Source organism: Adiantum capillus-veneris, chromosome 9 (genome assembly GCF_014529385.1).
Source record: "Adiantum capillus-veneris isolate H3 chromosome 9, ASM1452938v2, whole genome shotgun sequence".
NCBI lineage: Eukaryota > Viridiplantae > Streptophyta > Polypodiopsida > Polypodiales > Pteridaceae > Adiantum > Adiantum capillus-veneris.
In genome coordinates this window covers 46750926-46775386 of record NC_140939.1, presented here as the reverse complement: position 1 = coordinate 46775386, position 24461 = coordinate 46750926, and the positions used below count along the sequence as shown (strand labels likewise).

The window sequence follows — 24461 nt, the reverse complement described above, 5'->3', positions numbered from 1 at the left end:
AAAATCCAAACTTCTTTTGTTAAGATATTCAATGTTCTTTTTTCCATTTGTTCCTACAAAATGTTTTGGTGAACCCTTCCTCGTAGGATCCTCTGTGTGTGTGTGTGTATGTGTGTATGTGTGCGCTAGTCAAGAGGATAGAGGATCCTTGGAACACCATTACTTTTCAAGTCATAACCAAAACTCCTATTAACTATTTCAGTATTCAGACCTCCAATCACAATTTTAATTGGTCTGGATCTTCCAATCATTCAAATTGTCTTGCTAGAAAGTCGATATTTACAGCATGACTCCATCAATGCTGATGACTAGCCTGTCCTACGGATATGTCACATGAAAAAGAAGCTAAACTATAAACTATCAAATAATGGCTCGACCTAAAACACGAGTCAGCATGCAGCATGGGCATGTTTTTTCCTCCAATGCAGCAGTTTAAGTCTTCTGGTGAAAACTCGCTTAGACAAAGTAGACAGCCCCACCAAACCTTTCTTGACGAGTGGAGACTCAAGTACTTGAGCACTTTTGACACCTTAACATTGTCTCGTCCAAATGACTTCTAAAGGGGAGGATCACATAAGATCTGCGATTTCTTAGTACTACTATGGAGCTTGTGAGCCTTGACGTAGTCCCATACTCGCTTGAGGTCATCAGGCCTCATGGTCTCCGAGGTTTGCAAGATGGGAGCCAGGTTGGAGGAGACCCTATAAGAGGATCTGAGCGCCACCTCTGGGCTCGAGCTTGGGGTCGGGCTCAGGAGTGGTTTTGAGTTCGGCCTTGGGCACTTTCTTGCTCATCTATTCATCAACTCATGCAAAATGCAGAGCCGTCACACTCTAGACCGGGGGCAAGATCCCAATCGGTGGCAAGATGAAGGATCGTGATCGATGGCAAGAAGACGGATTAGGATTGGCTGGGGTTGAGCGATCAAAGCTGGCACTTGCACGTACAATACCCCATACTGTAGCAACAAAGCTGCACGATACAGTCGAGCGTTGGACGATCTGTACCGAAAAGCAACTGCATGGACCAGGAGAGAGGTAGAGGCGATGGCGAGGCAACTTTACACAGCTTACGGACGAAAGAGGAAAGTGCTGACGAGATGGGATGGCTTTAACAACACACACAGAAACCCTCGCTTCTCTCTCTCTCTCTCTCTCTCTCTCTCTCTCTCTCTCTCTTTTAAAGAAGAAGGAAGAGTCAATGCAAATTTGCCAAAAAAGTAGTACATGAGCGAGCTAGAATGATGGAGAACTTGATTTCAGCATGCAGGAATCTAACTACAAATGACCATAAATGAAGAGAAGTGCATGATGAGGCACGTCGATGCAGGCGATGGTGATCAGACGGAGCTTCCGTTGTTGTCGAAGCTGTTGTGGGCGATGTTGATGCTGAGGCCAGCGCAGGTGGTAAGCGAGAGGTTGGGCAAGGTAAGCTTCGCACATAGAGAGTCACAGCCTGGCAGGCTGGCACCAGATTTAGCAAGGGCGTGCATTGTAGTGCCGGAGGAGGCGGCTGCGCTGCGACACCACTCAGTCCGGCCATCGCCACCATCAGCACTAGAAACAATGCGACCATACGCTTGCCGAAAGCCATCCCTCTAGTCTCTCTCTCTCTCTCCCCCCTGTTCTCTATGAATTCTAATGGCTTTCCTGCATAGATGCTCTCTCTCTCTCTCTCTCTCTCTCTCTCTCTCTCTCTCTCTCTCTCAGAGCCTCGTCCTACCTAGTGCTTCCAGCGCATGACGGGCTGCATACACCAGAAATACTGCCCATGAGGTCATGCGGCACCGATACTCTCAAGCGCCTTGACGGAAGCATCATTGGTTGACTGGTTGCGTGGCAAACCCAACCAGCAGGAGGTGTGCACATTGCAAGCAGTCAACTTATTTCATGGCCAAAGGTGCGCTGCACTTCCTGTAGTCAGTGAGAGCCTTCTTGCTCTGTAAAAATCCGTCCAGAAGCACTTTCTTGCAGCGTCTACATGGCATTCTACAAGCCCCAACTTGCATTGTAACTAATAGGCGAGACCGCGTTAGCAAGTGGTTGCAGCGCCTTGAGTCCCTCCATGCGCTTAGTGGGATGGGGCTCTTAGTCAAAAAGAAACTCTGAAAGCGCGCGCTATAACCGGCCTATACAACGTAGAGGGCGGTACTATTTCAATTACCTGTTAACTTTACACAGAGCATTGAGAAGGGAAGAGAACACAGTTGCGTCCAGCGACTAGAATGTCACTGCGCACATGAGACCGACACCTTGTAGGCCCCAAAGACTGGCGCCCCTTTCGGTATTTCTTTATTCAAATTAAGGTAGACGATCCGACCACTTAGCACAAGCTTTCACAAAGCTGTCCAAACCTGGCGAGGGCTGAAAACGCAGGTTTTCGACCGGATTCCGACAGCATAATGGCGCAAAAACCCCTGTAGGTCAAAAACACCTGTCTAGGACGGATTCCCTCGATATCTGGAAGCTTTCTGGTGAGCTGTCACAGAAATTCAGCGGGCTGTAATCCTCTGTTTCTCACTGCCGGGAGCCCAGAAGCCTGTACACGCATCCCAAGGCTCTCACGAGGCTCCCCCGATGTTCCCTTGCAGTTTAGGTGCGAAACCCTAAACCTGCAGAAAAACACAGCAGGCTGTAATTTCCCTGTTTCGGATCGTTTTTAGCGGAGCGAACACGCCTACGCGTGTCCCAAGGGCTCCCGCACGCAATGGGACAGCTCCCCTGTGAATTGGACGAGTTTTCACGCGAGAAAACTCTCCAAACTGGCAATCTTTCGTGATGGAACTGTGCGTACTTGTGGGGGATTAGCAATTAGCTAATCCGGTTCCCGTTCAGAAGGCTCTTGCCTTGGCAAACGTGCATAAACCCCTAGAACTGTACATAGGTCAAATGAGAAGCCCACTAGTGGGGCATAACATACTGTACGTAGGGGAGAAAGAGAGCAGTATGTAGCGTGCGGGGCATCACTCCCGTCACCATACTGTGCATAGAGGGCAAGGTAAGCATTCCATAGCTTCTGTACCTGCTACAATCCACCTGAGGCTGAAAATGGTGCCCCCTTTGTTGATATGCAGCTCGTTTTTGCCTCCCAGAGTGGCAGAATCGCTCACAGGCTGACACGTCGCCCAGTTTCCGAGTTTGGGCTTTCCCTGCTAAAAATATCTCAACTGGTGCGTCAGTTGACTTGGCAGCAGAGCAATAGAATGTTCCCCTTGTCATTCCAGAGCTAATGACGCAAACACATTTTTCGGTCAAAAATAGCAGTTCCCTAAATTTTAGGAGATGCTTCCATGGCGTCCCTATCGGTCTCCTAACCATCATTGAAGACTACCATTTGACCACCATCTACAATGTGGGTTAATTTACTGGCCCCTTTCAACTTATAAAGTTGCAGTGACTTGACGAGTGGCCCAAATTCCAGTTTGGCGCACACGAGCTTCCATACTCATCAGAATTCAGTGCTAACTGGCCCGGGCAGTCCCTATCTGACTGACCTAGATCCCCGATGTGAAAAACCCATTTGGCTGCAGCCGTTTCACACTGGCCATGCAATGTCCACTTGCACCTTTTCAAGGGTTTTGGGACAAACAAGTAAAAATAAAATAAATATATCTAATACTTATTTACGGAAGGCAACAGGAAAAATACACCTCCTGGTGACACACCCCACCCTTGAAATACTGCAAGCGACCTCGCTTGCATGCCAATAATACATGCAGATATCTCTTGATATCACATATATTCTATGATGGGAATCCAAGATATACATGCTTCCGGAAATGTAGCGTTGGACGATTAAACAATCCCACCAACCTGGCTACGATACATATATCAAGCATAGAAGTCTTCTAGTGTACTCTTGAGCACAAACTTCTCTAGTTAAATTCTGTATGGAAAGAGTAGATACAATTGCTTAACTACTCTCTTGAGCATCATGAACCATGCTCTTGCCTTGCTCCAAAAAGGTTGCATCAAGTCACTGTGGGTTCCATTTGAAAGGCTTCAAGATACAATTGCAATAGCTGAGGTGAATCAAGCAATTCAGACTCTTCCATCCATTTGGCATCTAATGATGGATAGTTCTTGAACTTCACCAAATAGCGTCTTGCAACTTTTCCTCTAACCTTTCTTTCTTTATGTGCCAATATCTCTTCAGGAACAAGGATTTCATCCAATTCTTCCACTTCGGGTTGTTCCTCATTAAGCATATTCTCTGGCACATCACCAACAAAGGGCCTTAGAAGGCTGACATGAAAAGCATTATGTATTTTCCAGCCTTCTGGTAGCTTTAACCTGTAAGCTACATCGTTGATCTTTTTTGAAATCTGAAAAGGACCATAATATCGCATACTGAGCTTAGGAAACAAGCGTTCCTTGCCTTTCCTTTTCCTTAACCTGGCCTTTTCAAAGCGCAAAAGTACCCAATCACCAAGTGAAAATACAAGTTCATGACGGTGACGATCAGCAGCTTTCTTTTGCTTAGCCTGAGTCTTCTCAAGAGCAATCTTTATCTTCCTGTATGTTTCATCCATATCTTGCACATACTTGTCTGTCTCAAATATCTTGTCCTTAGTCTGCAAAATGGGCGGGACTTTCTTTCCTCCTTCCACTATCTCAAATGGTGCCTTACCTGTTGACGTATGCACAATGTTATTGTAAGCATATTCAACCAATGGGAGATGGTGTTCCCAAGTTGCCTTGTGCTCTGAGACATAACATTTGAGCAGGTCCAAGACAGTAGAATTTGCCTCTTCTGACTGTCCATCAGTTTGCGGATGAAACGAAGAAGAGAACTTGAGCGTAGTGCCCATGTTCTCAAACAATGCCTTCCAGAAAAGACTCGTCATACGTGGATCCCTGTCACTGACAATTGACTGAGGCATCCCATGATATTTAAAGATATTGCTCATGAATATCTTGACCATGTGTTCTGGCTTTATCTTCTTCCTAACAGGAATGAAGTGGGCCTGCTTACTGAACCTACAAATGATAGTCCAAATCCCATCATTTCCTGTTTGTGTCCTTGGAAGATCAAAGATAAAGTCCATTGCTATACTTTCCCATGGCCTATCAGGGATCGGCAATGGCTGCAACAATCCCGGTTGCTTTTGTCTGTCAAATTTGACTTTTTGGCATACTAAGCATGATCTTACAAAAATGTCTAACATCTTGACGCAAAGCTGGCCAATAGAAGAATGTCTCAACCCCTTTCACTGTCGCATCAATTCCACGATGCCCAGCATAAGGTGGAGCATGACTTTCCATCAAAATCTTTGGCCGTAACTGTTTAGTAACGCATAACTTTCCATGCATCATGAGAAAGTCATTCTTAAGCATATAGTGCTCATGATGTTGCCCATCAACAAGCTGGTCATAGATCCTTGCAAAATCTGAATCTTCAGCATATTGTGTCTTCATTTCGTCTAGTTCACAATGGTACGGAATTGACACTGCTGAAATTTGGGGCTTTCGTGACAACGCATCAGCCACCACGTTCTTTTTCCCTTGCACATGCACAATCTGAAAATGGAACATTGACAAGATGTTTGCCCATCGCATGTGCTTCTCAGACAACTTCGTCTGTGTAAGAAAATATCGCAAGGTTTGATGATCCGTTTGGACAACAAAATCAGCCCCTAGCAAATAGTGTTTCCAACTAGTGAGAGCATGAATTACTGCCAGCAATTCTTTCTCATAGACTTGCAAGTTCCTTTCAGTCTTCAAAAGAATTCTGCTCTCATATGCGACTACTCGGCCATTCTGCATTAGAACTGCACCAAGACTATGGCCACACGCATCACATTGAACCACAAAAGGTTTAGAAAGATCTGGCAAAATAATTACCGGATCTGAAGTCAGCTTCTCTTTCAAGTGTTTGAACGCTAAAATTTCCTTGGCTGTCCACTTGAAAATAACTCCTTTTCCTTGCAGTGCATGGAGCTGAGAAGCAATCTCAACAAAATTTCAGATGAACCTCCTGTAATAGGAACATAAGCCTAGAAAGCTTCGAATGTCATGTATGGACTTCAAGTCTGGCCATGACCTAATTGCTTCCACTTTAGCGGGATCCATGCGTACCCCATCCTTTGAAACAATGTGCCCAAGGAAGTGAATCTCTTGCAAAAAGAACTCACTTTTCTTCGCCTTAATGAGTAGCCTATTCTTGCGTAGCTCATTGAAAACTGCGGTCAAGTGATCCCTATGCTCCTCTTTAGACTTTGAGTAGACAATCATGTCATCAAAGAAGGTACCCACGAAGTTTCTATGTGGTCTAAAAATTCTGTCCATCATTCTATTAAATGTGGCAGGAGCATTTGTGAGACCAAATGGCCAAGAAACTCATAGAGACCAAATGTTGTCCTGAACGCAGTCTTATGGACATCTTCTGGTCTGATGCGTATTTGATGATACCCGCTCTTTAGGTCTATTCTTGTAAACAATGACGCTCCCTCAAGCCGATCAAGAATGTCATCTATCCTCGGTATGGGGAACCTGTTCTTGATGGTATTCTTATTCAAGGCGCGATAGTCAATGCACATGCGCCATGAACCATCCTTCTTCTGCACTAAGAGTACAGGCGAACAAAAAGGGGATGAACTGGGCTGAATCAGCCCCTTCTCTAAAAGCTCGTTGACCTGACCCATAATCTGTTTCTGCTGGGCTGCACTAACCCTGTATGGTGGTCTATTCGGTGGACTAGAACCTCGCACAAGATCTATAGTATGATCCTCAGGTCTCTCAGGAGGTAACTCCCCTGGCAAAGAGTCTGAAAAACAATCATTGAAACCACTCAAAAAAGTTGACTTGTCTTTATCTAAGGTAGACAAATTAGATACAACTTGAGGTACTTCTTTTGCAAAGATCAAGTACGCGGAAAGATGATTCTTTATTACAGATGAAATAGCAGAAGCAGAAACAATTGGAACAGACTCGCCTTTAAGCTTTACATCAAGGACATGAGTCTTTCCTCTATGTACAAGGGTAATCTTTTTGTTGTAAGTATCCACCATAGCATGCAACCTGTAACACTATGGGATACCCAATAACACATCACAGCCCTCAAGCGGCATAATATGAAATTCTTCCGCATCCACATAGCTCTAAATGTGCAGACGAAGCTTTCCCAGAATGGAAGTAACAGGCTTTGAATGTCCTGGGCATGCCAAACCTGCTTCGCCTGTCATACCCATCTCCTCTGTACGAATGCCCAACTTTGATGCCAATTCTGGTGATATGAAATTTGCACAGGTTCCTGGATCAAAGAAAACCAGCACTGTCTGGTCTCTAACTTTGCCCCAAGCTCTGCACAGCTCCGTGGCATCTGTGTTTGGCTGATCTCCAACCAAATCTGGAACAAGTCCTGCACTCGGCTTTGGCTTCTTCCCTTTATGGTATGACTTGTCATCCTTATCTTGTGACTTCTTCTGTGGGCACTCATTTGCAAAGTGTCCTTCCTGTTCACAAATGTAGCATTTCTTGGCCTCCCTAAGAGCTTTCCTTTCTTGAAAAGTTTTGCCAGAAAAATGCCTTTTTTGTCCTTGCCCTCGTTCCGAAGAAGATTTAGACTGCTTCTTGGACGTATCAGCTTCTTGAGTGGAGGGCTTCTTTGCAGGAGACTCAGAAGGCTTTGTTGCAACATTGCCCTTGGCTGAAAACTGTTTGCCCTGGGCCCCTTTCTTGTGGCTATTAAATCCATCGGAATCTCCCTTCGACAGATTGTTGGCCACTCTTGCATTCTCTATCAATTGAAACATATTCATGACAGTAGTCTTTGTGCAGTAGTCCCTAATTTTCTTGGGCAATCCGCAACAGTACTTCTCAATTTGTTCTGACAAAGGCACAAACCTGTAAGAGGTGATTGGCAACAATGCAGCCCAAAACCGTTTATTGTACTCTTCCAGATTCGCACACTGTTTAGCATTCAACTCGTGCCATTCTGTCATCACATCCACTTCAAAAGTGTTTGTCAACCATGCAGGCGCAAAAAGTTGTTTGAATTGAACCCACGTTGTTGGGGCTTGACCCTAGTTCAACAATGCGGTCCACCATTGGAGCGCATTCCCTTTCAAGAAAGTGGCAGCCTTGCGTATCTTTGAAGATTCCGTGAAGTTTCCTCCAGCATAAGCTGCATCGAACTGCTGTATGAAGGTCAAAGCCTTCAATTGGTCCTCAGTTCCTCTGAAAGTTTCAAACTTCACTCCCTGCCCACCTTCCTTGTAATCCTTAGGCTGACTCAAAGGAGCCACATTATCATAAACAGGTGCCTGTAACAGTGGTGCTCCATGAGTGTTCATTCCAGCACTCGCATCAACTGTTTTCCCTGTCATATGTGCATTTTGTACGCATGGCTGCGAAAAACCAGCCATACCAAATTGTGTTCCAGGCACTCGAAACTGGCCATAGGCACCCTGAAAACCTGGTTGGACACCCATGTTCGCGTACATAGGGTTACCCATGCCTGTTTGCATTGTCCCGAACACATTCCCTGGCATATAACCTGTGGAAGGTCCAGCCATAGCTTGAAACACTGAACCACCTCCAAAATAACCAGGATAAGTATTAGGTAATGGAAGGGTCTGACGCATAGCCTGTTCATTGCTCCCTTGACCATTCACAAACGGTTCCTGTCCAGCTAAAGCAAGTTGCTTTGGATCATTGGACACCGCTAGTTGCTCAACCACATGGGCTTTCCCTCGAGCATCATGAGTCCTCTGCGCATTGGAAATCTCCTTTTCTTGCAACGGCTCAGTCATGCCCTGTGTAGGAGGCTGAAAACCCTGTGTCGGAGCCTGTAAGAATTCCTGCATCCTTGGGTTGTTAGCCAACTGCTGAAACATGTCCATGCAACAACGCAGTTGAGTTCTAAACAACCTGTCCTCTTCTTGAAGAGTTGAAGGAATTTTCTCTGTGCCATGTGAGGAAGATCCCTCTTCAGGTACTTGGTCTCTCTTCTCTGCCATATCGCCAAGCTTTGTGTTGCTTTCACCCACAAAAATCCACGCTGCACTTTTTGAAGAAAAAGTGACTATCCCGTCGATGGAACCATATAACCGGCCTATACAACGTAGAGGGCGGTACTATTTCAATTACCTGTTAACTTTACACAGAGCACTGAGAAGGGAAGAGAACACAGTTGCGTCTAGCGACTAGAATGTCACTGCGCACACGAGACCGACACCCTGTAGGCCCCAAAGACTGGCGCCCCTTTCGGTATTTCTTTATTCAAATTAAGGTAGACGATCCGACCACTTAGCACAAGCTTTCACAAAGCTGTCCAAACTTGGCGAGGGCTGAAAACGCAGGTTTTCGACCGGATTTCGACAGCATAACGGCGCAAAAACCCGTGTAGGTCAAAAACACCTGTCTAGGACGGATTCCCTCGATATCTGGAAGCTTTCTGGTGAGCTGTCACAGAAATTCAGCGGGCTGTAATTCTCTGTTTTTCACTGCCGGGAGCCCAAAAGCCTGTACACGCATCCCAAGGCTCTCACGAGGCTCCCCCGATGTTCCCTTGCAGTTTAGGTGCGAAACCCTAAACCTGCAGAAAAACACAGCAGGCTGTAATTCCCTGTTTCGGATCGTTTTTAGCGGAGCGAACACGCCTACGCGTGTCCCAAGGGCTCCCGCGCGCAATGGGACAGTTCCCTTGTGAATTGGACGAGTTTTCACGCGAGAAAACTCTCCAAACTAGCAATCTTTCGTGATGGAACTGTGCGTACCTGTGGGGGATTAGCAATTAGCTAATCCGGTTCCTGTTCAGAAGGCTCTTGCCTTGGCAAACGCGCATAAACCCCTAGAACTGTACATAGGTCAAATGAGAAGCCCACTAGTGGGGCATAACATACTGTACGTAGGGGAGAAAGAGAGCAGTATGTAGCGTGCGGGGCATCACTCCCGTCACCATACTGTGCATAGAGGGCAAGGTAAGCATTCCATAGCTTCTGTACCTGCTACAATCCACCTGAGGCTGAAAATGGCGTCCCCTTTGTTGATATGCAGCTCGTTTTTGCCTCCCAGAGTGGCAGAATCGCTCACAGGCTCACACGTCGCCCAGTTTCCGAGTTTGGGCTTTCCTTGCTAAAAATATCTCAACTGGTGCGTCAGTTGACTTGGCAGCAGAGCAATAGAATGTTCCCCTTGTCATTCCAGAGCTAATGACGCGAACACATTTTCCGGTCAAAAATAGCAGTTCCCTAAATTTTAGGAGATGCTTCCATGGCGTACCTATCGGTCTCCTAACCATCATTGAAGACTACCATTTGACCACCATCTACAATGTGGGTTAATTTACTGGCCCCTTTCAACTTATAAAGTTGCAGTGACTTGACGAGTGGCCCAAATTCCAGTTTGGCGCACACGAGCTTCCATACTCATCATAATTCAGTGCTAACTGGCCGGGGCAGTCCCTATCTGACCGACCTAGATCCCCGATGTGAAAAACCCATTTGGCTGCAGCCGTTTCACACTGGCCATGCAATGTCCACTTGCACCTTTTCAAGGGTTTTGGGACAAACAAGTAAAAATAAAATAAATATATCTAATACTTATTTACGGAAGGCAACAGGAAAAATACACCTCCTAGTGACACGCGCTCTTTCAGAGAGTTTCTTTTTGACTAAGAGAGAGTGAGGGGCACCAGCTGGGAAAATTTAAAAAAAGCGTTGCGTGTGTGGCAGCAAAGTGTAGCTAGCTTTAGAAGTTGTTGTGCATGGAGATCATATCGTGGCAGTATATGGAACAATGTATCTCTAGAGGGGAGAGTGATGCAGATTGCTGAGAGCTACACTGCTCACATAGTAAGAGAGAAATGAGAGGTCGCGAGCTGCAGTTCATGTAGAAAGAGAGGGAAGGGAGGTCCTCACTCCAGCAAGAGAGGGAGAGGATGAGCCTTGACACACTGCTCAATGCTGTTGGCAATATATAGACACAGGAGATTTGGATCATCAGGGAGCTCGAGGGTGTGGAGCTGACGCAGGAGAGGGTTGTTCAGGGAGACGTGCAGGGTCGGGAGCTAGCACGGATCAGTGGGGAGCTAGTAGGAGGCAAGAAATCATGACGTTAGTTCGAAGTAGGAAATGGAAGGATTTGCACTCCAAGGAAAAAAGGAAACGGAGAGGGGGCGCATGGCGGCGAGTCTATCAGCTAGGGGGTGATCGAGGAAGCGAGGAGAAGCAGCTTAGGCAGGTGGTAGCAGCTATTGAGTGCAGGTCTGCCTGTCACTTGCGCATAGCTGACTGAGGGGACGCACGCCGGCTGGCAGCAGCTAAACACGGCACCACCGAGTGCTATTTGTGTCATCGTGACGTTTTTCCTTTTAAAAAAAAAATTAGGACCGCACTGAAGGTCGTCGCGATGTCCTGGCCAAGTGGTTATTGCAAAACGGTAGGAATGTTTGATTGATGACATTCCGAAGAAGCATCTCTTGAGAAACGCAAATGCCCACTAGCAAGGAATTTAGGAACTAATGTACTTTATTTAAGATGAGCCAGAGGGCCCCCTTAGTATGTACTTTTTTGACTAAGCGAGAGTGTATCAACATATTGAAAAATCGTTTTTCTTGTGGTATTACCCAAGATTCGTAGCATTGCACATGCGATAGACTACGGAGAACTGCTCTCTCTCTCTCTCTCTCTCTCTCTCTCTCTCCAAGAGCCGGGCGGAGACTCTCTCTCTCTCTCTCTCTCTCTCTCTCTCTCTTTTCATGCAGTTAGCCACGTCGGTGCACATGTGGATCTTTGTGCTGACTAGAGAATTCATGCAAAGATTTCTAGTCGTCAGTTGCTCAGAAGAGAGTTTACGCACATATGTTTAGTGTGTTGCAATGCAAATTTGCAGCTTCGTGTTGTAGCGTTGCGAGATAATTCATATCGAGATTGTTGGTTTGGAGAGAGGGAGAGCAGGGTCGGCGTTGTTCTCGTGGGTGTTAACACCGTCGAGGGCATGTGGGCTTGCACAAGAAGTACTGCCATGTGAGGTTGTTAGTCGGAGATTCTTGGCGTCGTGGTCGCTCATAGGATGATTGATGTAGTCGAGGGCTATTGAGAGAGGTGAGGGGCCGTGAGGGGGGCGCAAAAGAGGTGCATATCAAAAAAGTGAAAGGGTGGTGGGGAGGGAGGGAATCTTGCCAACTAATAATACAGTTTATTTAAATGTGAGCCATATGTATTGACAGAGAGAGAGAGAGAGAGAGAGAGAGAGAGAGAGAGAGAGAGAGAGAGAGAGAGAGAGAGAGAGAGAGAGAGAGAGAGAGAGAGAGAGAGAGAGAGAGAGAGAGAGAGAGAGAGAGAGAGAGAGAGAGAGAGAGAGAGAGAGAAGGCCGATGTAGCAGCTGCGTCTCTCTAGTCTCCTTTTTTTGCCTCTACCCGTCCCCACTAGAAGTTTTGAACTCTTGCCTCACAGGAGTGCGTGCTCTCCCTCAGCTGCCTCGCTTAGCCAACAACCACCACGATTCTTCACACTCGATGCTTAATTGGGTTGGGAAAAAACCCACTCAACCCGCAACACCAAAAACGATGGTGCGACAAGAGATTAGGTCGGGCTGCGTCAAAATGCAGAAGCTCTACTTGTGACAAAGTACAAGGTCGTGTGACGCACATTAGCACAGATACGTTGATCCTACATCATGCACGATCTCCGCCTCCTCAGCCTCTTCCCTTCGAGGCTTCCCTCGCCCATATATGATCCCCTCCTCCTCTCTCTCTCTCTCTCTCTCTCTCTCTCCTCCATCTCTCTCAATCTCTCTAAAAATAATCCACATCGACATGGGCTCTTTCAGATAATTTTTTTTATAAAGAGATTGAGAGAGAGCAAAAGGAGAGAGAGAGAGAGAGAGAGAGAGAGAGAGAGAGAGAGAGAGAGAGAGAGAGAGAGAGAGAGAGAGAGAGAGGGCGAGGGGTTGAAAAAAGAAACCTAGGTTTAGTGTAATCCCACCTGCAAATTTTGAGATTTACCTCTAAATTTTAAATTAGAAAGTGAGATTGAACCTACAAAATTTATAGAAATTTAGCATCATTTGGTGTAAAAACCTTCAAATTTAATCAATTTACTACTAAAATTCTCACAGTAGGTAGGTTTGTCAAGTTTTCAGAACAAACTTTTTTTTGAGCGCACTGGTCCCTGTCCGTACATGAAAGAGTCTGCGTCTCTTTCAAAGAGATTTTTTAAAGGGTTTTGTTTATACTATATAGTTGTTGAAAATGATGACGGTTGAACTTGAGGACCTCCTTGCATCATCTATTGTGAGTTTCCTTGCCCAACTCCTTCAAAATCAAATTTGTCAATGATTAGGGACCCTAAGATTTACCTTTCCTAGCCAACAGAGTTGTCTCAACGTGGCACAATGTTGTTTGTTGTAGCACAACCAACCTCCCAGTTACCCCTTGGAGGGGGTTACCTTATGGGGTGCTAGGGACCGAGTCCTGGGCCACATCATTCTGCAAGAGGAGAGATGCAATGCTAGACTACCATCCATTTGAATTTCTATGAGGCATTGATGGACGTACAACTCCCACAAAGCTGTTAAAGTACAAACAAAAATGGAGGGCTAAGCCGCATTAGGAAAAGCATTTCAAAGGACTACAATGACAATCATACACCATGGCTCTAAGAAGTGTATTTAGCATAGGGGCATCACACGTTGGGTGAGTAATCTAGGTCGAGGCATGACGGACAACTAAGCAGACTAGGAACCCCAAGCAGTCTAGGAACTTTGAGCTGTGCTCATATAAACATGGAGAATCTAAGAAGTTTTTTACACTAAATTTCTCTAAAGTTTGTAGGTTTATTCACCTTCTACTTTGAACTTTGAAGATAAATATCAAAATTTGTAGGTGGAACTACACTAAACCTAGGTTTCTATCGATATGGGTAGGTGAAAGAGAACTAGCATGTGGACAAAGTTGTCATAAGAAAATTGTTCATAGCTTTATCAACCTTGCATGCTCTTTCATCAAAGCACTCTTTATAATCCCTCACCATTACCACCTCTCGTGACACGTTTGTTGCCACCACCTTTGGCAACACCACTAACTCCCACTCTCCCCCCCCTCCCCCAATAGAAGGCTACCTACGATGGTGTGATCCAAACTTTAATATATACCATGATGTGGATTTTCTCAAAAGAAAAGGCTCATTGCAAGAATAGAATTATTTTCAAGTTTCCACCATTTTCTCTAGAGTACTTGGTTCCAATTGTTTTAGCCCATCAAAGGAAACATTCTACCAAACCCTTGTTCAAGGGGTTGTTTTGTCAAAAAATTATGGTCGTTTTACCATTAAAATTACTTGTAATCTTGTTATAGTTTTTTTTTGTTGTGCTTGAAGCTGCCTAAAAAATCTTGTTTGGTTTTTATTTTGTATAGTGTGCCTTTGCCAACCTTGCTCGTTTTAGGGATTGCTCAAACAATCTCGCTCGAGATTTGAGATTCCTCATTGTCTTGGTCCAAACTCTTTCCCAATGAGCTCACAAATGATGTGTGTCTAAAAATGATGAGCAATTTCATCTTGCGAGCCCACGATACCATTTAAGATCCTTTTTTTTTTTTCAAAACTCACAATCGTGAGTGAATTATATTAATCAAACCAAGAAATTACAAATTCTAGTCATGCTTGTGCCGAGCCATGACGTCACCCAACAATCATAGATACATTGGCTACTAGGGAGCCACCCCACGCCACTGAAAAAGGCATTGGTGAGAACCTAGGCTGAAAGTTGAGCAAGCTTTGACCTAATAGGGAACCCACCAGTCATAACGGCACTGATTGCCTTATTCCACTCATCAGAGTTCATCCACTTTCCAATGGCGACAATTGTTTCCTTGCTTTCTTGTGCAATCTCTATGAACTTAGCTATTTTGAGGGAATTCTCAAAGATTCGACAATTCTTGGCCTTCCACACATGTTTGAAGTAGCAGAATATTTCCAATTTGCGTGTCGATAAGTATCGCCTAGCTCTTGAACACGTTCCCCCCAAGAAGAGATCATTCTTGAAGAAATCTATCTTCTAGGTCTTTTGCACCCATTTGCAAATCTTCCTTGCTAGGCCACAGATCGTCGTGCATTCCTTGAATAAGTGGGGGAGATCCTCACTAGCCTTGTTGCATTGTGAGCATCTATCAGGACCAAGACCAATACCTCTGGATGGGACCTTCACCCCAGTACGCAAGGCTCCCCACATTCCTTTTCAAAGAAAGACCTTCATCCCAAGCGGCCAATGTGGGTACCAGATGGTGTTTGCGATTGTTATCTATTTTTATTCGAGCTAGTGCTTGCCCCATTGCTTGCTTAGAGGGGAAAACAATCCTTTGAGACCATACGGGATCTCTACACATCCTTGGTTCGCGGTTTAAGAAAGTGTTTGTCCGTGGGCCACCGCCATGCCTTTCACTCAAAACTGGACGCGTAGGAAGACACTCAATGTGTCTAGCCGTTCTAATGCTCTACTTCCACTAGTCTCTCAATTCCATAGAGGTGAAATTGGGAGTCCAATTGTTTTGATCCTTTCCAGCTTCTGCAGTTGCAATCGACTCAATCGTTGAAGTCCTTTGTTATTGGTCTTTCCGAAAACTTCTCTCCAGAATGGGTTCAAAATGACCCTCCATGCCTTAGAGAGCCAAGGGGACTAGTGAGTTATAGAGTTATGAAAATACCTTGCGCCCATTGTTCCCCCAAAGTTTCAGACTAAGGGGCGAGCAGCTTGTCGTAAAACTCAATCCCTTTCCATTGTCCACCTCGCGAACACAGTTTGGCATTGTTGATCATGGCTGTCCTTATAATAAGAAACAAGATATGATGGATTCATTCAACCCTTGTTCTAGTTTTGGGACACGTCGTTTTATTGACTTCTCTACTCTACCATAATTGTTTATAATGGTTTTTGGCATGCTCAAAAATTCCTTGTAGAGCAAGGGATTAAGGATTTCATTCATAGGAATTTGATTTGATGTGTGAAGTATGGACTCATTGAATATTCTAATTTGTGAAAGTGTATTTAATCTAAGGACATCATACACGTCCATTTCATTGAATTGTTTTATTATTTCCTATGCTTATTATACCTACCTTTTTGTTTTGTTTCAAAACTCACAATTGTGAGTGGATAGTATTAAGAATATCAGAAATATACACCAACCTTGAGCTCAGACCGAGCCTTGAGGGTCAAAGGATTACAAGTTTTTTGCTCGACAGAGAAACCACAACTACTCCTAGGCTTTACTTATTACAAGATGTCATCATGACATGTATTGTTCTGGACCAGTCCTCAAAGGCTTGTTTGCCTCCGATCATGTGGATCGTCACAGTGCTCTCTTGTATGATTTCACAAAAGCTTGCCACCACAGCCAGACCCCCTTCAAACACGCGGTGGTTCCTTGCTTGATAAATATGGTGAAAGAAGTAGTACCTGATTATTTGAGTGCAGACAAGAAGAGCAGGACTTCCCAACCTGTTACTACCAAAGAACAGATCAGTCTTGAAGAACTTAATTTGCCATGTCCTTTGAATCCACTTGCATATTTTCCCAGCCATGCCAGTGATTGCCTGGCATCCCATGAAAAGGTGGGCTAGGTCTTATAAAAGCGTCGAAGTATTCTTTTGATTTAATTTTTCAATGGGTCTCTTTATTTTATTTTTGTATCGACTTTCTTTAATTTTATTTTGTTTTAGAATACGAATGTGAGCCTTTCACCTGTTGTTTAAGTCGGGCCTTTTGTTACATATAAGGCATTTGTGATTATGTGTGTATAATGGACAATACAATTTTATATTAAAACACAACAAAAAGGACGTCGTAGACGATCATTCTGACCTTCTCCCTATAACTCTCTCATCCCCCCTAACCTTAGTAGGCCTTGGTGACTCCTCACCTTGTTTTTAAATATAACAAAAATGAGTTTACAAAAATCGGTTGGATGTTGAGTAAGTTTTGAAGAAGAAAATTGATGGACCTTGATTTCAACTTGGGATTACATTTGCATGATTCAATCCTTTAAGATGTTCAATTCTTTTTTGATTCAGAAGCTGTTGAAGAATTCATGCATAGCCAAACTTGATAAGGTTTTTTTCGCTCGCAGATATTGCAAATGCTAGTTAGTAGCACTATAACCCATCAGTTTACTGGAATTTGTGATGCTAGCATTCCCAAGGGTCTCCCAAGGATATGAGGGCACAAGGTAAATTTCATAATGGTGCTCCTATGTTACTCTTGCTTTTTAAGTTTTTTTAGATTCTGTTTTGCAAATTTTAGTTTTGCTCTAATATCAATTGGTTACAGCATTTGGAGGTTATGTAGTTTGTAAAGACTTGAACGCTAAAAAAAGCTGCTTGATTATAAGTGCACGAGTTGCATGGTTTTTTTGGTGATCATCTTGGCAAACTCCTGGGAATTGATGCATCTCTTTTGTTTAGGCCATGAAGGTTCACATGAAGTCAGGAACTTGATTTCATTACCAACCTCTCTTAGAGGGATAAATTTTGTGTCGAATCTTACAATTAGATCCATTGTGTATGAAAATGGAAGCCACAATCTTTGGCCCATTAACATTTGCTATTTCATGTCTATATATCTTTGATAAAAAGCCAATTATCTTTTCCTTAAAATATGCATCAATAGCCTCTTAAGAAAATAGACCCCCTAGGAAGATAATTAATCATTATGTTGGTCAAAGTTTTTTTGTTTTAGTTTATCCACCCATCAAGGGCTAAAATGTAACCATAAACTTGCAAAAAGTTGAGCATTGTATGGGTGGGAATAGCTTCATATTCACCCTTTACAATGTTTTAGGTGCTATGTGGAGATTTTGCTAGTGTCTATAAGAACATACCTTTTATTTGCAATGCTCATCAAGGCCTCTTGAAAGATAGGGTTCCACATCACATCAATGGGATCCCACATGCGACAGCAACTGGAGTCCACTCAAGATGCAACTCTTGCAACTTAGTCTGATGTCTTCCAAGCAAATTTGAGTCTTTAGAATTATTTTCACTTTTGCTACCTATGTAAGGGTAGGGCAACTTCGAACTTTGATTTTGCAACACTGGTGAGACCACCTCTCAAGGTCAGTATTAGCACTACATTAGCTATTGAAGGAGACATGATGCAAAACCAAAGTTTTAGGTAGGGCTCACATATGCTGGTTCATAATATGAATTTTCCATTTGAAAATGAAAATTCTTGATTGTAATTTCATTTCAAGGTTAAAATTTGAACATTTCAATTATATCCCAAAAAATATTGTAAACTTTGGCATGTGGTCAAGATGGATGGATGGATAGGTATGTGTGTTTGTATGTTGTATGTGTGTGTGTGTGTACAATATATATAGATATACATGTATATATATATATGTGTGTGTGTTTGTGGGTGCACATATACGGATATGTATGTGTGTGTTTGTGTGTGCGCAACATATTGGTAGTGATGAGGTTGACGAGGAGGGAGATTCACGTATAGTGCTAGACCAAGAAGGGTTATAAAGTGGTAGATGCTGAAGGATGTACATGCTAAGAGGGGGTGGATGTCAAATCAAAAGTAAAATTAAGTATTTTTGGTCAGAGTGTCCGATAAGTGTGTTTTGGCTTAGCATTTATATCAATACATACGTACAACTTGTAACCTTGGCATTCACAAGGGAAAAATGTGTTTTGGTTTACTGTGCACGTGCGTGCACACATATGTATGTATGTGTATGTGTATGTGTATGTGTGCGTGTGTAGAGAGAGAGAGAGAGAGAGAGAGAGAGAGAGAGAGAGAGAGAGAGAGAGAGAGAGAGAGAGAGAGAGAGATGGCATGTGTTTATAGTGGGAACTCATTTTGTAGTGGAGTCATCCTTAATTAGCTCAATTCAAGGATCCACAACCCAAAACATATAAGCTTGTTGTCAATGTTGTTTGGCTAGGTAGGTGGACATTACTTTTTCTTGGCATTCAAGGCAATTGTAGTTTACCAATGTCATTATCTTGCATATGCTTAGGTACGCAGAGGAGCATGGCAACACACATTATGGGCTAGGTTCAACACACATCTCCTTGGATGATGAGACTTGCAAGGCACCGCCCTTACTTGATAACAAATGGGTCCTCACAGAGATTCTACGCTAGTTTCATTACTCTTATTATGTTGGTGATTTTTACAGTACTTCAAAGACCTTCAAATATAGAGCCAAGTAATTTGTATCTCACAATTGAAACTGATGAGCATTTCTTTTTTGTTTGCTTGTGGTAGGCTTCTAGTGGAGATGCATTGTGCCTTCTCAATGGATGCATTGTGCCTTCTTAACTCTAGTCCTCTAGACACAACCACTTTTGTGGCTTAAAGAGACGTTTTTAAAAATATTTGTGAATAATTTTAGGAATTCTAAAAGTTGACACTTAGAAACATATATTAAAAACATATAATGAGTTGATTCAATGTGCTATGGAAGTAAATCATGAACTAAACTTTCTTTTGTTGATCAAATACACAAAACTACATTGATATGGTATGATTGTTTATGCTTTGATAATCATAAAATAGGAATGTAATATAGTTGATACCCTTCTATGATGTCTTGATATAGACTATAATGCTTGTATTGAGTTAAAAAAACTTCATATTTTATTTAAAAAATACTATTTGTAGAAATTGAAATGATATTTTATGGACTTTAGAATAAAAAAGAACTTTGAAAGTCTTCTTTGCACCTTAAGCTCGTACTCAAGAAGTTGCACAATTTTCTATATCACGTAAAAAGTCGTGATTTAACTAAAATTTGGCACAAGTGACATTAGTGGATGAAACCACTTTTGTGGCAAGATTAACATTAGGTTAGTATTCAAACACTTTTATTTTGTTAATTACAATCTAAATCAATGATTATAAAGATTTTAGTTGTTTTTATTGCTAAATTAGAAAAATACAGTTTTGATTGACCAACTAGAGAGACGATCAAGTTTGGGAGTAGCATACAGAATTTGAAACTTGGCGATGGTTGTTGGAGAACAACTACATCTCTCACGAGCAATTCGATGTAGTAGTTGGATCACTACAAGCGACAAGTTTAAAGAAATAATATTGTATCAATTGTTTTGAGTTGATATTTGTTTAATTTGATGTGGGTTTACGTAGAGTCAGAGCGATCAAATGTACATGTTTGTAGACGACAATGAGGAGGAGGATTATGTAAAAAATTATTTGTCTAAACTCTCTTAAAGTTCCAATGTGGCACAATGTATATACAACCTTTTTTTTTTGGTAACTCTTTTAAATAGTCGATCTTTTGTACATTAAATTGTCAAGGTAGAGTATATTCAATTTTAAGTTTTTGGTTTTTTCTATATACTCTTTTAGAAAATAATTGATGTTTCATATGTTTTATGTAGGTAAAAAATGAAGGTCTTCATTTAGGCCACCTAAAATTAGGTGGCCCAAATGAGTACCTTTATTTTTGAATAGGCTTTAGCGATAATATACATAATAATAGCAACGTCACTATACACGATAATAATCGTGGTTATGTTCTCGCGATTATTATCGCGTATATTGTTGTTTAATCAGTATCGCATATTTTGTCGCTGCTATAGTCGCACACAATATTTTCTCTTTTTATTTTTCTTTGTTTTTTCGTGTCAATGCTAGCGGTTCTATAATTTTGCTGTTATAATGTATTGTTGGATATATCCATTGCATTTGATGAGAATAAGTAGTGGAAAACCGCAGTCTCTCTATGTTCATTGAATATTACAAAGAGATTCTTTCCCTTGCACTTTGTGCATCTCGATTTAAGGAAATTTCAAAATTTATTCAAAAAGAATTATTGAAGTGGATATTAACCTAAATTATGGCAAAAAGACACGTGTATTGTTTTTGTTGAACCGGAGGGAGAGAGCGTAAGTAGACGAAAGGAGAGAGAAAAACGACACCATCATATGCAATCTCCAAAGTGTGTATAGAGCACACATTGTGTAAACATAGTGTGGGGACACCTAGATGTATATAGCATAAATCTAGAGCCTACACCCGCACTCAAATAGGAGTCTCTAACTGTGGATGAAAAAAATCCTTGGGGGTACAAGGGAAAAATCCACATCATTATATAGATGTACAATTGTATTAACTAATTTCAAATTTATAAAACATATATTCAAAAGGAGCTATATCACTCCATAATATATAACAATGGCCATGAAGGCTCATAAAAATTCTAATCAACACAAATTGAAGGTTTAAATTACAGGAGCTTTAACATCTTTGATCCGTTATATATGCTCTTTGATGTGATTTTTATCATGCTAACAAAACAGCAACTCAAGAAACATATCAAGATGTGAAGGATAATCACATCACATTGTCCTTAGAGACGGTTCGCAACACCGCTCTAAAGATAACAGAGAAACAAATAATGATGCCACATGTACATATAACAAAAAGATGATGACAGTGTAATGAGGCGATAACGATTATAGCACCAATGGTGACGAGGGTGCAATAAAACGATAACCATAGCACCATAGACGACAAGGGTGCAATGAGACGATAACAATCATACTGCCATGAAATATTGAGGCACGAATATTGATTAGAAGGGTGCAATTTGACGATAATAAGCATAGCACCAAGCTCGACGCCAAGCTCTCAAGTATGCATAAACTTTGTGAGTAATGGGAGGTAATCTATCACAACATCAAGAAAGGTATTAGTGAAGTCATGATATAAAAATAATGAAAAGTGAAGTCACGACTAGAACACTCAAGTATACTTAACCTTGATGACAAGACGATAGAAAAACATTAAGAGCAGTTTTGACAAAATTGAGCACCAAGCTCTCAAGCATAAACCATTTGGATTGATTGCGTTATGGAACATGGAGTTGCCTTGCATTATGAAGAACCATATCCATGGATGATAAAAAATAAAGACTTGTAACCACTGATAAGTAAGAGTAGTTGACATTCATAAGATGACAAAATAACACAAACATCGATTTTAGATTTCTTTTGACATAGTATGTTGTCATAGAAGTGATGGTGAATCAAGATCGAGTTTTTAAGAATCGGTTTCATCGGCCATAGATGAAGGTTGAAGCATTCAATCTGACAACATGTGGATCGTATCAGGTAAAATATTGTGGACAGCAATTCACGCTATGCTAGGCCATGTGATCGAAGCCAAAAGCAACTCACAATATACTAGGTAGAAGCTTGCTACACATAGCATGAAGAAATTTCCTCTATCTATGTTAATTTTCCTTGCTTGTGGATGCTCTAAAAAACAAAACATAAGAAAATAGAGTGGCATCTCTTTTTCTCCGTAGTACTTATACGCATAAGCACTAGGTTATCGACACTAGTTACAATAACGTAGATCATGATAGATAAAAATAGCACTGCTTAACTCGTTGTTGATTGGGGCTATCTGTACAATAAGTGTGGACCTTCTTTATCCACATAACGGGTGTTCAAACGACGGTGGGTGTGAAGGTTTAAAATTCGTGGGAGTCTAACCGTCAGGACTACACCCAAGTCGCTAACAGACCGTGGACACCACAACCTTGCTGGAATATACAATCTGTGCTCGCACCACTGGCGCTAAACATACCCTCTCATGTCCACGACCTATCCTTTGCTAGCGGATGCCTCCATTAGCCACCTACGAGATGGAAGGTACAATATATTTTTATAGCATGAGAATAAGTATAGAAAAAGAAAAAAATTAGCACACGCTGCTTTGCTATCACTCCAAACCAGCCACACACGCGCAATCCTGCTTTATGTCTGCGAGCTTTTTTACGAAGCCATGGTGGCTTATTGGAGGGAGATGAGGACTCTCTAATATATAGTTGAAGGCGAATACGATGCTTTGGAGGGAGACGAGGTCTCTCTAATATATAGTTGAAGGCGAATACAAGTAACGAGTCAGAAGTAGCACTAAAAATAGTCTAGCCTTGTCCTAGCTTACATTATTGATGCTCTGAAATTAGAGGTTGCGGTGCTAAATTGGGACGTACACTCAAAATAGAGGTACGTGTTGTTTCTCGCCACTGCCAACTCTGAGTAGCTCATCTTTGATTCGTTTCCTTCCATACAAATTGGCTCAACAACATCAGACCTCTGAAGTGAGCATAGACAACGATCTATCTGTCAAACCTCAGTAAAGGCACTAGCCTTTGTACTTAACATTGTAAGAGGTTTAGCCTATAGCACCTAGGATGCTCAACTCCATCAATCTTGATCATAAAGACATGCTACAATTTTAAGTTTCAAAGATCAAGCATGCAGATACATAACTTGCTATTCAGTTATACCCAAGCATACATCAACAAAATTAGATAAAACTTATCATCGTATGATGCGTCTAACACACCAAGAAACCAATACAAATACGAGGCTTCTTGAATCATCTAAAGAAAAGAACATCATGAGTATCTTTTATCCATAGCTTTGATACCATGTTGAACCGGAGGGAGAGAGCGCATGTAGACAAGAGGAGAGAGAGAGAGAGAGAGACGACACCATCATATATAATCCCCAAAGTGTGTGTAGAGCATACATAGAGTACACGTATATAGTGGGGACTCCTAGCTATATATAGCCTAAGTGTGGGCTCTCTATATAGCTCCAACAATTTTTGTCCAATTTTTCATATAAGTTTTGGAAATAAACCACCCTTTGTAACATTTGATGGCATAATGCTTGTGTGTAGCGGAAAATAACATAGACATAGTGAGCATTTCATTAAGAGTAGATTCCTAATGAGCATAGCAAGAGTGCTTGGATGGAGAGAGCAACAAAAGAATAACACCTAGTTAGATAGACATGAACAATACTTCAAAAAGAGAGAGAAATTAAGCTATTGAAAACAGTTGAGGACTGGATTTACATAGAGCCAGTCCCCCTCCAAAAGGCTTTGTATTATAGGTTTCTCCCCATCAAGGGAGACATTTTACAGTACAATACTTTGTGTTCCTTCAATAACTTGCTGGTGCAATGAAGATGGAAGCTTCAAGCACCAAATTTACACTTGAAAACACAACATCAATTCCCTCATGGTCTCAGACCCAAGACCTCACACACCTTCGAAGATGGTGAGAGCTAGCGGGGTATGAGAGTAGATCTAGAGGAAGAAGGAGTATTCTTACGAGAAAGAAGTATGTCTTTTCACATAATCACTCATAAAAGCTTAGCATAGCTTAGTAATTAGCATGGTAGAGGAGGTCAGCATGCATTGAAGCTTGGCTCTTGGCTGGATTTGCATCACAAAGCCAAGAGTTGTTGGTGTAGGCCTCCCTTCTCACCAGCTTGGAGTGGATGATGAGCTTTCCATTAAAGCTTGAGAAGGAGATAGTCTTCTTTACTTCACACATGAGATTGTGTGAGTGTGTGTGTGTGATAATGCCTTGCAAAAATCAGGCCCCCTCTCTCTCTTGGTTGACCCCTCTTGCTATTTACTCATGCTAGCATCCTATTGGCCCTTGAAAAGCTTAGCCAATA

General features: G+C 42.3%; 1 long non-coding RNA gene across 4 annotated transcripts in view; it reads left to right on the top strand.

Annotated features, from left to right (window-relative positions):
- The window catches only part of LOC147450448 (uncharacterized), a 41410-nt gene extending 22200 nt beyond the window's left edge, over positions 1-19210 (top strand). Inside the window, exons 3-5 of one of the 4 annotated variants that reach the window (XR_015189269.1) lie at positions 17069-17167; positions 17859-18052; positions 18968-19210. This is a non-coding gene — a long non-coding RNA (uncharacterized LOC147450448). Of the gene's footprint in view, positions 1-17068; positions 17168-17402; positions 17737-17778; positions 18053-18967 lie in introns of those variants that run through there. The other 3 variants (XR_015189267.1, XR_015189266.1, XR_015189268.1) reach the window with 3 other exon arrangements.
- Positions 19211-24461: the final 5251 nt, after the last annotated feature.